The sequence below is a fragment of the Diabrotica virgifera genome, chromosome 9 (genome assembly GCF_917563875.1).
Source record: "Diabrotica virgifera virgifera chromosome 9, PGI_DIABVI_V3a".
Lineage (NCBI taxonomy): Eukaryota > Metazoa > Arthropoda > Insecta > Coleoptera > Chrysomelidae > Diabrotica > Diabrotica virgifera.
The window spans coordinates 175,104,310-175,116,925 of NC_065451.1; the positions used below are offsets into that span (position 1 = coordinate 175,104,310).

A 12,616-nucleotide genomic window follows, 5' to 3' on the forward strand; every position below is an offset into this window, starting at 1 on the left:
TTAATACCAATAATTCTTTTAATATATCATAAATAAGTACACAGTACCTAGCATTTATATCTAACAATAATTTTTAACAATATATACATATGCACTTTAATATTAAACAATAAGTAGTAATAATTATTACAATGATTTTTATGTATGAAATTCGGTTTTAAATACCTTTTTAACTTTTCAACTGTTAACTATCAGGTAACGTCAACATTATAGATTTTATATCAAGACCCGCGAGACAATTCTTATGTCTTGTGATCGTGACAAGACATCTCGTAGCGCGACAGTACGTAACCCCACAAATGGTAACGCAAAATTCGTAACGGCGACAATTCGTAACGTCAAAGTTTAATTATTGCGTTTATTTTTATTAACGTGGAAACTAACTTTTATTACTGTTAAAATTGAAATTACATTTATCAATTTAACGAACCAGCATCAGGATAAATATTTTTAACACATTTCATATTTCGTAGAGAAATATATTTTGAAATTTATTTCTTAAAATAAATATACCTCTCCAAGAAATTAACACACCACTTTAAAAATTGGTCGTTTTGAATGTCTCGAATTTCCTACACCTGTTGTCCGATTTAAGTGATTTTTCTAACATGTTATAGTCTTATTCTTTAACAATACCGCTATAATAATATTGTTATCATGTCTTCTTAACATTCTGTTTTTTGATTAATTCGCTTATGTTGGATAATAAAAAAGTTAGGTACTTTAACAACTAGCCTTGTTTTTCTTCAATATAGGGTGTTTTAAATAAGTATGGTAAACTTTAAGGGGTAATTCTGCATGAAAAAATAATCACAGTTTGCTTTATAAACGTATGCCCGAAAATGCTTCGTTTCCGAGATAGGGGGTGTTGAAATTTTTCTAACAAACTGACGATTTATTTATTGTTTTAAAACCGGTTAAGATATGCAAATGAAATTTGGTGGATTTTAAGAGGTAGTTATTGTACATTTTTTGATGAATTAGGAATTTAATATTCACCATTAACGCGCATACGTGTAATATGACGCTAATGTGCGCCAATGGTGACCATAAAATTCTTAATTGTATGTCAAACAATGCACAATAAATAACTCTTACAACCCACCAAATTTCATTTGCATATCTCGACCGGTTTTAGAGCAATAAATTAATCGTCAGTTTGTAAGAAAAATTACAACACCCCCTATCTCGGAAACGAAGCATTTGCGGACATACGTTTATAAAGCAAACAGAATTGCTCCTTAAAGTTTGTCATACTTATTTAAAAACACCCTGTATTGATGAAAAACAAGGCTATTAGTTGTTAAAGTACATAACGTTTGTATTATCCAACATATGCAAATGAATCAAAAAACAGATTGTTAAAAAAACATGAGGCTATAGTTGGGTTTTAATTTCAGTATTTTTATAAAATCTAGAATATTCCACAGGGTGACGCGAACTTTGAGAAAAAATCAGAGTTTGTTTGGTACACCCGGTATACCATGACAATTTACCTGTCTAGCAACAATATACAACAACAGCGATATTGTTAAAGAAGAAGGCTATAACATGTTAAAAAGATAATTTAAATCGGACAACAGGTTTAGGAAATTCGAGACATTAAAAATGACCAATTTTTAAGGTGGTGCATTAATTTCTTAGAGAAGTGTATTTTTCACACTTGGTTTTACTACTTTAAAGTAATAATTCAAGATAAGAAGAAATTTAAAAAAATCTTTAATTGTCATATTAAAAAGAATATATCCAAAAATATATTATGTGAAATATATTTAAAAAGAAGTGGTCTTAAAGAAAGTACCATTAATTATAGTATAGAAATGTATGCAAAATGTGTTTTTATATAAATTCAGTAATACTAAATTTGCTAAAAAAACTGTTGGCGTTACGAATTATACCGTTACGAATATGTATCGTTACGAAGTGTTGCCGTTACGAATTGACGGCGTTACAAATTGTTCGTTACCATTTGAGGGAATTACGAACTGTCACGTTACGAGATGTCATGGAACCCTTGTGATACTGCAGGGCACATAGATACATTTAATTTTCAAGCAACGGATGTACAGCCTGAAAAGTACAAACATCAACAAGCTGTTGCATCAAAATTTGGGTTTATCTCCGATTTATATCCCTGGATTATTTTTCAGAGATCTAGGAGATATACACAACTTATAGCAAATTATAATCGTAGGGATAAAACAACAATATGGTAATTATGGAAAACTCTTTTCCTTTTTGAACAAAGTATGTAGTTCCAGAGGTCCCTAAGCATGTACACGTTAGTGATTTTTCAAGTTTTTGACAATAGAAATAACTAATCAATATATGTATTTCTTTTCTTCGGAAAGGTCATGATCGCTGTATTTTGGGATTGTAAACGCATATCTTCATTTGACTATCTTGAAAATGATAAAACTATCAATAGTTGTGCATTCTTGGATAACCTAACTAGAAACTCGGTAAGAAACAGCACCATATGAAGACGAAAAAAGTGTTTTTTCTCCAAGACAATGCACTGACTCACAAGAGCGTTATGACAATGGCACAAATGCATGACCTGGGTTTGGAATTGTTTTCCCATCCGGCTTATTCTCCCGATTTGGTTCCCTTCGATTATTATGTGTCTCTAAATCTGAAGAGCTGGTTCGTAAATAAAAAATTCAGCTTGAACGAAGAGATGCTTGACGAAATATACAGGGTGATTGATTAGTGGGGTAAAGCTCAATACCTCCTCTATAGTAATAGATAGCAATAAAAGTTAATAACAAAAATGTTTGCCACTTTTGAGCGTCACATTACAAAATTAGTTAGAATGTTACAGGGTGTTCGATAACACAGTGGCAGAGCAAATTTGTTTTTTTTTAATGGAACACCTTATATTTTATTTTATATTCGAAATCCTGTTAACTTTTCCATCACAAAAATATAAAGGTTTGTAATGTTATACAGGGAATTTACAAAGTTATAACCAATTTTGTATGAAAATCGTAACAAGTTCAACTCCCTGTATAAATAAAAATAAGCACAACAGCAATGGTTTATTAATGCCATTTTTTTTATTTATTGTCAAAATTTTCAAGAATTATTGACATTGCTAATTTTATTTTCTTTATATCAAATACAGGGTGAGCCAAACGCAAGTACATTATTTTCTCAGTAATGTTAAATGGAACACCCTGTATTTTATATCATTATTGAAAAGTAACATTACCGTACTTTAATTTTTATATAACATACCCTATGCCCAAATTTATTAGTTTTCGAGATATTTTCATTTTTCAGAGCAAATTATTTTAGGTGTTTAAAGGACATCGCACACATCTTATGGAAAATATAATGTCACTCAAATTCAATAAAATTTATACGATTAGATTCGTTTTAATATAACGATCAATTCTTATCATTGCGCCAACTCTTAATTATGATTAATTACGGCGCAAATTGCAATTAAAGTTTATCGAAATCACATTTTTGGAGTCCATAAAATGTTAGTTTACAATCATTATTGCTCTGAGTGCTATTCATAACAGCTTAAATCCCGCTGGGCCTAAGCGGATTAGTGAAACTAATCCGCTAATTTATGGAGTACCGAAAATCTGGGTATTTTAAAATATTTTTTCTCTCTCTAACTTATGTACCTACCCATTTGATTTCAGATTTATTTATATCAATTTCTGCTCTTATTTTTGAAAATAGAGAGTTGGCACAATGATAAGATTTGATCTTTAATTTAAAACGAATCTATTGGTATAAATTTTATTGAATTTGAGTGACATTATATTTTCCATAAGATGTGTGCGATGTCCTTTATCTAAATTTTAAGTAAGCCATGACTGAATTAACAATTGACGATTACCGATTATCAATCCGGTAATCAATGTAACACTGTAGCAAATAAAGAAATGAAAAGAATTTATTAGTAATACATTTTACAAACAAAAACACAACCACAACATGCAACATTTTTGAAACAATTAAAAACTATCTTTTTATGTAAATGCAACAAAGCAAACAAAGCAACAAAGTAAAATAAACAAAGAAAATTAGTAATAAATTTTACAAAAAAACACACAAACACAAAATACAACATTTTGTGAAGACAATTAAACACTACTTTTGTATGTAAATGTAACAATGTAACAAATAAAGAACGAAACATAATTTATCAGTAATACATTTTGCAAAAAAAACATGTTTGAAAAAATTAGAAGCTACTTTTAATAAAATATTTTTAATATTTAATTACATAAGGTGTTCAAAATTATCTCCTAACACATTTATGTACCGCCTAAAAACGATCATTGAATGAGCTACTTACTCTACGAAGAATTTGTAAATTAACACATCGAAATACACTTTGTATTCTATTTTTCATCTCATCCCTTGTTGTTGCAGGTATTTTATAAACTTCATTATTAACGTAACCCCAAAAAAATCAGTCCAGTTTATTAAATTCTGGTGATTTGGGTGGCCACGCTACTGGTCCATTGAAAAATGAAAATATCTCAAAAACTAATAAATTTAAACATAGAAAATGTTATCTAAAAATTAAAGTACGGTAATGGTACTTTTCAACAGTGACATAAATACAGGGTGTTCCATTTAAAATTACTGAGAAAATAATGTACTTGCGTTTTGACTCACCCTGTATTTAATATAAAGAAAATTAGCAACATTGACCATTCTTGAAAATTTTGACAATACGTTAAAAAATATGGCATTATTAAACCATTGCTGTTTTGCTTATTTTTATTTATACAGGGAGTTGAACTTGTTACGATTTTCATATAAAATTGGTTATAACTTTGTAAATACCCTGTATAACATAACAAACCTTTATATTTTTGTGATGGAGAAGTTAACAGGATTTAGAATTTAAAATAAAATATAGGGTGTTCCATTAAAAAAAATATAAGTTTGGTCTGCCACTGTGTTATCAAACACCCTGTAACATTCTAACTACTTTTGTAATGTGAAGCTCAAAGGTGGCTAAAATTTTTGTTATTAACTTTTATTGCTATCTATTACTATAGCGGATCTATTGAGCTTTACCCTACTAATCAATCACCTTGTATATATTTTGCTGAGCTTCCAGAATCGTATTATTAGGAGGTCATAAAGAAGTTGGAAAATAGCTAGAATCGTTGTAATGAGCTAAAAGGAGACTATATCGAATATAATAAATTTATTTTTTGTTTTTTAGAAAAACATGTATTTTATTTCAAAGGGTACCTATCAGACCATAATATAGTATGAGAGAGGAACAACTAGTGTGGGAAAAGATTGATAAATTTCATGTCGGTAAAGGTAAGATTCTATCAGAAAAGACGGGATTAATATTGATACGAGATACGACCCAAAATAGAAAATTTGAAGAAATAATTAGGAAACCTTCTCCACATAGTTAAAGGCAAAGGCAATGATCATGATGGATGATTACAAACTTCCAATATAACATAGTCACATTGATAAATTTTCAGGGGATTAATACCTAGGGAAAAGGCTAAACACTAGTCATGACAACGAAATGGAAAAAGTCCAGAGACAGGCGTATTGGAATTAGTTTTCTTGTCTTCCTGATAAGTTATTTCAGTTTCGTTCTTATTTACTTCAATTCATAAATTCAAAGAGTCATAGAAGTTACCAGTTTTCATAATTACCAGTACATTACAAGTAAAAGTAGAAAACTTTGTTCACAAATTCATTGTAGCTGATATAATAAGATCTTGTTTATTAATTATAAAAAAATATACACAGATTAACACCAAATACCTTAATTTTCTTCGTTGTCTTTGTAAACAAAATTCTCTAGTTAATTTCTATCAAAATATTAGTACCCTTTTAGACTAAGACACTGGTGTCTGACACCGGTGTCCGCTACCGGTCAGCAAAACATTGTTTTAAATGAGCGACTACGGACACTTTGAGTGTCTGGCTGATTTTAGTGGCTCAGCAATGCTTTGCTGCAATTGAACACCGTCGACAGACGCCAGTGTCTTAGTCTGAAAGGTACTTATTGTACTCGTGCGAAAACTTAACAATTCAAGCTTAAATCAAGTTTTAATAGTGAAAAAATATTCTTTTGTCCAATTTATATATTTATTAAATATAAAAATGTTCTTAGTTATATTGTCTATAACAGGTTTCGTGATAATAAAGACTTTTGATTCTACTAATGATTATTTAGCTGTTGTTGATAAGAGATTTTCCCAAAAATAATTGTAGATATTAGATATGTAACGCAGTTTATATGAGTTGCATGCTCAACTGTAATTTAGCGAGGTCAAAAATTATTGCATTTATTTTTTGAGCAAATATGGTTAAAACATTCTTTAGACGATCGATCATCAATATATTGCAGAATTATTGATTTTGTACAATACAATAAAACCTCGATAGAACGGACCTCTATTTAAAGGACTTCAGATATAACGGACAAAAAATCAGATCAAATGTAAAAAAAAATTGAATGCAAAAAATTTGAAAAATCGAATTCTAGAAGGGAAAACGGCACGGATGGATCGCATGGGACTACTATAATTGTTGGTAAATCTCGTAAACCTAGTGTTGTCAAAGATATAATCATCAAAAGCCATCATCTGCCCGTTTCATATTATAGCTCTAATAGGATATGGTTCACCAGAGATATTTTCAAAAATTGGTTTTTAAAGGATTTGTACCTGCAGTGAGAAAATTTCAAGAGAAGAAACTGGTAGTATAATACCGCCTAAAGAGGTGAAATGTTTATTGATTTTAGACAAAGTTCCTTGTAATCTCCCTGATAGTATTCTAAATTCAGAAGATCGCAACTTTAATTGTATGTTTTGCCAAAAAATACATCGCCTATTCAACCAATGCATCAGTGAATAATTTTGTCAACCAAATGAGTATATTGCCGAAAGTTTTTAGATGAAGTAGAAAAGTAAAAAAGTAGCGAACAAAACTTTATTCCTTTTTTAACTTGCAGCTTTGTACACTGTATCTAAATAGAGCACCTACATAATTTCAAAAAGAATGTGTGTGTACTTTGTACGCACGTAAGAAGTTATACTTCTATTATATGATTTCAACGAAATAAATATACTTTCAACAGATTATTTGTATTTTATTTAAAGATTAAACTAATTTTTACTTACTACTTTCCAAAAATTTTTATTAAAACAATACCAAAGATAAAAAAAAATAGAAAACACACGGATTCGAACCGGGGACCTCTCGATCTCCGGCCACACGCTCTACCACTGAGCCATATTCCCTTTGCTTTGACAGGTTACAAGATTTCTCATACATACTGACAAATTTAATAGACCAAGTGAAGTATACAAAAATACTTTAAATATACTTACTATTATTATAAAATATCTTATTCCCGAGGAAGACAAATCCAAAGACACAAAAATTATAATAAATATTACTAAAAACACTAATAATATATTCTTTTCACGCACACCTTATTTGCGCTACATAAAAATGTAGCGACTAACATACTGTCGGTGTGCGCATGCGCCAGAGAATGTAAAAATTGACCCTCATGCCTAAAGAAGTATAACTTAAAAAAAATTTTGACCTATTTTTATACAACGGACTTTCGGCTTTAACGAACATCCCGTCTCCCCAATTAGTCTGTTATATCGAGGTTTTACTGTAATATAATAAAAATTACTCAATTTATTCCATCAATCAAAAGGACATTGATATTTTTACAGCCCATCATCTATTATACAGGGTCGGCTCCAATAAACTTGGCATGCAACAGATACATTTTGAAAGGCCGTAAAATATTCAATTCGACAGTCTACCACAATTTATAATACGAAAGCTCAGCTAGATCAATCAATTTTGAGTAGCTTTTTGAATAGTGCGAAAAAGGTACTCGCTGAAGATACGCAACATGCCCGCACTACCAGAATTCAATCTTTTTCATTTTTTACGTTCTATGTAATTAGAAAATAAGACATTATCAAAATTAGGCAACTCCTCACAAAATAGATCAAATCAATTTTTTGAAGTTATACTTCTTTACCGGCGATAGAGGGTGATTTTTTTATATGTTAAAACCTATCAGCCCGGCGCATGCGCATTATAACTTTGTTCTGATTGGATGTTCAAATGACATGTCAAAAATTATCCGATATGACAGCTGTGGTTTGGAGGTAAAGGTAAAGGTAAACAAATGTATAATATATTAGTTTTATTGTTGTGAGGACAGAAACAAAAAAGTTTATAATATTGTAGTGACTTTTAAATAGTTTTTAAAAGCAACAGGTACGTAATAATTGTTAATGTATCATGGGTATAAACCTATCTATTTGATCTGCCAAAATACATAGTATGTAATACTTTTATTTATATAATTTGATTACCATCAAAATTTCTATCAATATTCACCTAATATATTGTTTTTTACTCTGTTTTGTTGTATTTTTTCAATTCTAAATCATTTCAATTCAAAATTAAAATAATTTGATCAATTTTCAAAATATCACAAGTTTAATCCGTTTAGTTAGTCGATCTTCGTAAATAATGACACATAGTGTCCGTGGCTAAGCGGAGAAGGCGAATGAATTCCAATACCAACCGCTCTTATCAGCGCTGGTTCGAGTCCCAATAGAAACTTTCTTTTTTGTTTTTTTTTTAATACATTTTATGATTGTAAGTATATTTATTATATAATTGTATTTTCAGAAAATACGTATTTAGTTAAAAAAATTTTCGACAATTAATGTTCAGACATCATTTGTGGCTTGTTTAATGTGTTTGTGTGTTTTATTCTTTTATTATTTTAATTTTTGGCACTGTTCTAATAAAAATGTTTGAGAAGTAGTAAGTATAAATTAGTTTAATATTTAAACAAAATATAAATAAAAAGTATATTAATTTCGTTTAAATCATATAATAGAAGTATAACTTCTTACGTGCGTACAAAGTACACACACATTCTTTTTTTAGGTTATATATAATTTGAAGTTTGAAGCTTATTAAACTTATTCTTTCTTAAGGTTAATTATTTGCAATTTATTTAAATTTTGAAATGGATTGTTTTTGTTTTACTTATTTTTTTTTAATTTATATTGACGATTTATGTAATCTTAGTTAATTGCATTTGTTATTGTTTTGTTTTTCGACTGTTTGAAAGCTTTGTCTATAAAATTGTACATTTTTTAACGACAATAAAGCATATTTCTATTCTATTCTAAGTAATTGTGTCTCGTAGGAATTCATTCAAAAATTGTGCAAAATGCAAGTTTTTGCGGGAGTAATATTTTTAGATCAATATAACCAACATAAATGCGTTTACAATAAATTATTCATATTCAAAAAATATATGAAAAAGAATATTTACAGACCTCAAAGAAGCAAATACAACCATCGTCATCGTTTAAGCGAAAATCCAGATTTTCGAGGCTATTTGGGGCTTTTTACTGGATTTACCCAACTGCATAACATGCAAAAATCCCGGTTTTCAAATGCTTTTGGGGATTGATCAAATAACTGACTTTCCCGAGTTGCCAACTGAAGAGTTGAAAATATTGTGCTGTGTCTTATTTTTAATCAAATAGAAGATAAAGAAGATGAAAAAAACAACAATTCTGGGAGTGAGGGTATTTTGCCTACCTTAACGGGGGTACCTTTTCTGTCAAACATATTTAGCAATATCTCAACATGAAATTAAATACCTACCTTACTGAAGGGTAGGTCTTTATCAAATTCTTAATTGTTTATCATTTTATCACCTCCATAAGTTGCTATTTGGGCATAATAATATTTTAAGTAAAAAATATTTTCAAGAAGACAAATCATATTAGTGTAATTTAAGTAGACAAGACAGATTAGTCACAGTAAATCTTGAGTTGAGTATCATATTATTGTGCAATATATTAAAAATGTACCGTCAAGATGCCATATAAAAGAAACAGACCATACTTAAAATTGGATATGATTTGTAAAGTAAAACATATCTCCTGAATGGTTGTTTTTTTACAATCCAAATAATCCATCTTAAATACTGGATTAAAATATAAAATGTACATTTTACTTTTGGGAAGATTTCTAAAATTAAGTTTGCCAGATTCTTTAACAAATAAAGAGTAACACCGTAAAATGAAAACAGATTCCATTTCGTAAATCGTACTCAAAATACAAAACATTACTTATGTCTTATTAGACAATGTATTTACTATAATGTATTTTGAGAACGATTTCTGAAGTGTAAAACACAAAAAACTTTATTTTAAAGTAAAATTGTGGCTTACTCTCAAGAAAAATAGTAACTTGTAGAATATACTATTGTGGGGTTACAGTTTTTTAAGAAATTCTTAAATAAGAAAGCCACGTATCGATTTTCATTACAAAATGTATCTAGGAAACAAAGAAACACATTTGGTTTTCATTTTACAGTGTTTTATTTTACCATTGTATATCACAGAAATACATAATTTTTGGTAATACACTGTTGCTAATTGTATAAATCATCATCCAGTATAACAAATGTGATATAAATTATTTTATCCAACATTTCAGATCATATTTCATTAACACGTTAAACGCCGTAATCTATATAATATTAAAGATTTTCCGGGCTAACTGAGTATAACAATCAATGCGAAGCAATTGTGATTCGCGCGACCCTGCACAATTCGTACAGAAATCTCAGAAACCGAAAGGTCACTTAGGTAGCAAATCAAGGAGAGGAGACTTCAGTTAAACGCATTAGTGCAAAGAGTAAGCCTCCATTTAGAATACATTGTGCGCGAAATCAGTGGTTTTGCGACATTGCCAGGTAAAATCGTGGAATAGTTGTTTATTTAGAATACATTTCTACATGTATTGTGAAATTATACACACTGTTTTAAAATTTATGCAGAAGAAAGAAGGATATTTTACTGTGGAACAGATAACAAATAAAAATCAGAAAAACCTTTGAAATCCGATTGATCTGACAACGTCGCCTAATCAAAAGTTTTCGATCGGCCTGACCTTGGCGGTTTCAGATTTTTCTGTCCACTTGTATATGATTCGCGCGGTGTTCGACATTCAAACAATATTGGTTAACGTTTACAACGAATTGCTGGATAAAACGAACAAAACTCTCAAGAAAATAACCAAATCACTTTTAGATAGATCAGAAATGCTACTTTGTACTTCATTTCTTCCAGATTGACTCGTAACATTTTTTTTAATCAGTATTTACATACATGTGTAGAGTAAAATATACTTACATAAACGAACTTTCGCAAAACCTTCTAAAGAAACTCTTAAATGTTTAGGCCGATCAAACGGTGTATTATATAACTAGTAACAGGACTTCACTTCAAAAAATATTAAGATACTAGAGCTTATTTATATTAAAATATTGACTTGTGTTATAAGAACACATATTATGACGTTAAAATCAGTATCAAAATATTTTAACTCTTATTTTCTTAAATTGAGCAGGGAAATAATAAGCTATTCAAGACAGGATTAGAAATGTACCACATTATTCAAAATGTCTCAATTTAGAAAGTATCAGTTGAATGATACAGGGGAAGAACGGCAATAGTCCATTTGGATTTTTCTCGAGCACACTGAACTTTAAGGTTTATTAACTTTTTATAAAATCAAATTTAAAAAAAAATAATCAGTAAAATTTAAAGAATAACAATTATTCTTTAAAGACTGATTATTTTTCTTTAAATTTGATTTTATAAAAAGTTAATAAACCTTAACGTTCAGTGTGCTCGAGAAAAATCCAAATGGACTATTGCCGTTCTTCCCCTGTACCCTTCAGTTGTCAAACGTCAACTGTCAAATTAAACTCAATCGGATCCTCAATATCGATCGGCCAAATTTACAAGTTTTGTCGCTCAAATGCGGCGCAGTTTTTCTAGAAACATAAAAATTGACCAAGTCTAAATTTAAGTTACTCTACTTTTTAATATGTTTTCAGAAGAGATGTTTAAACAGACACTAGAAGACATCAATAAAGGCATATCAATTAACACTATTAGTGAATAATATCAGATATGCGGACGTTACACACCTCTTTCACGTTGAGAGTGTTCCCGCCCACTAACAATGATGTTCGCATCATGTTCAAAGCATATACTACCAACATTCGATAGAGTATATTTTTTTAGTACATGCGTAGTACAAGCATAGCATGTACCATAAAAAACATTCTAAATTTCATGTTCTTTGCATATACTTTAAAGAATATTCTCGTACCGAATATACTGAGCACATTCGCCTGTATATACAACGCCCTTCGGTAGGGAACTATGGAGGAGTATCACCAAGCCGCAAGCCCTTATCCCTTGCCGTTCCTCCATATTCCTTCATATGCCGATTGGGCACCAGTTTATTCCAGACCAAGTCGTAGATTCTATTGAATTTTATACTACGACGTTGGCCTTTTTATTAATTTCAAATGACCGGGCTGGGGCTCGAACCTCGATCGCAAATCCACTAAACTTGTCGATCGACTGCGCCTCACCCAACTGAGCCGCTGACCGACTTGATGATATTTAAGATTTCCATTTCTTTATTCACCCTTCTCAAAACCTCTTTGTTTGTGACCTGTTCTGTCCACGATACTTTCAGAATTCTTCTGTACACCCACCCCACAGCTCGA

The 12,616-nt window shown here is 30.1% G+C and overlaps 1 protein-coding gene across 3 annotated transcripts in view; it reads right to left on the reverse strand.

Annotated features, from left to right (window-relative positions):
• Window positions 1–12,616, reverse strand: part of LOC126891952 (E3 ubiquitin-protein ligase RNF19A) — a 507,192-nt gene continuing 494,576 nt past the window's right edge. For all 3 annotated transcript variants that reach the window (XM_050661302.1, XM_050661301.1, XM_050661303.1), the window contains one exon: window positions 1–12,616. This exon is cut by the window's right edge and continues 16,166 nt beyond it. The gene's annotated coding sequence lies outside the window, so the exon portion shown is untranslated.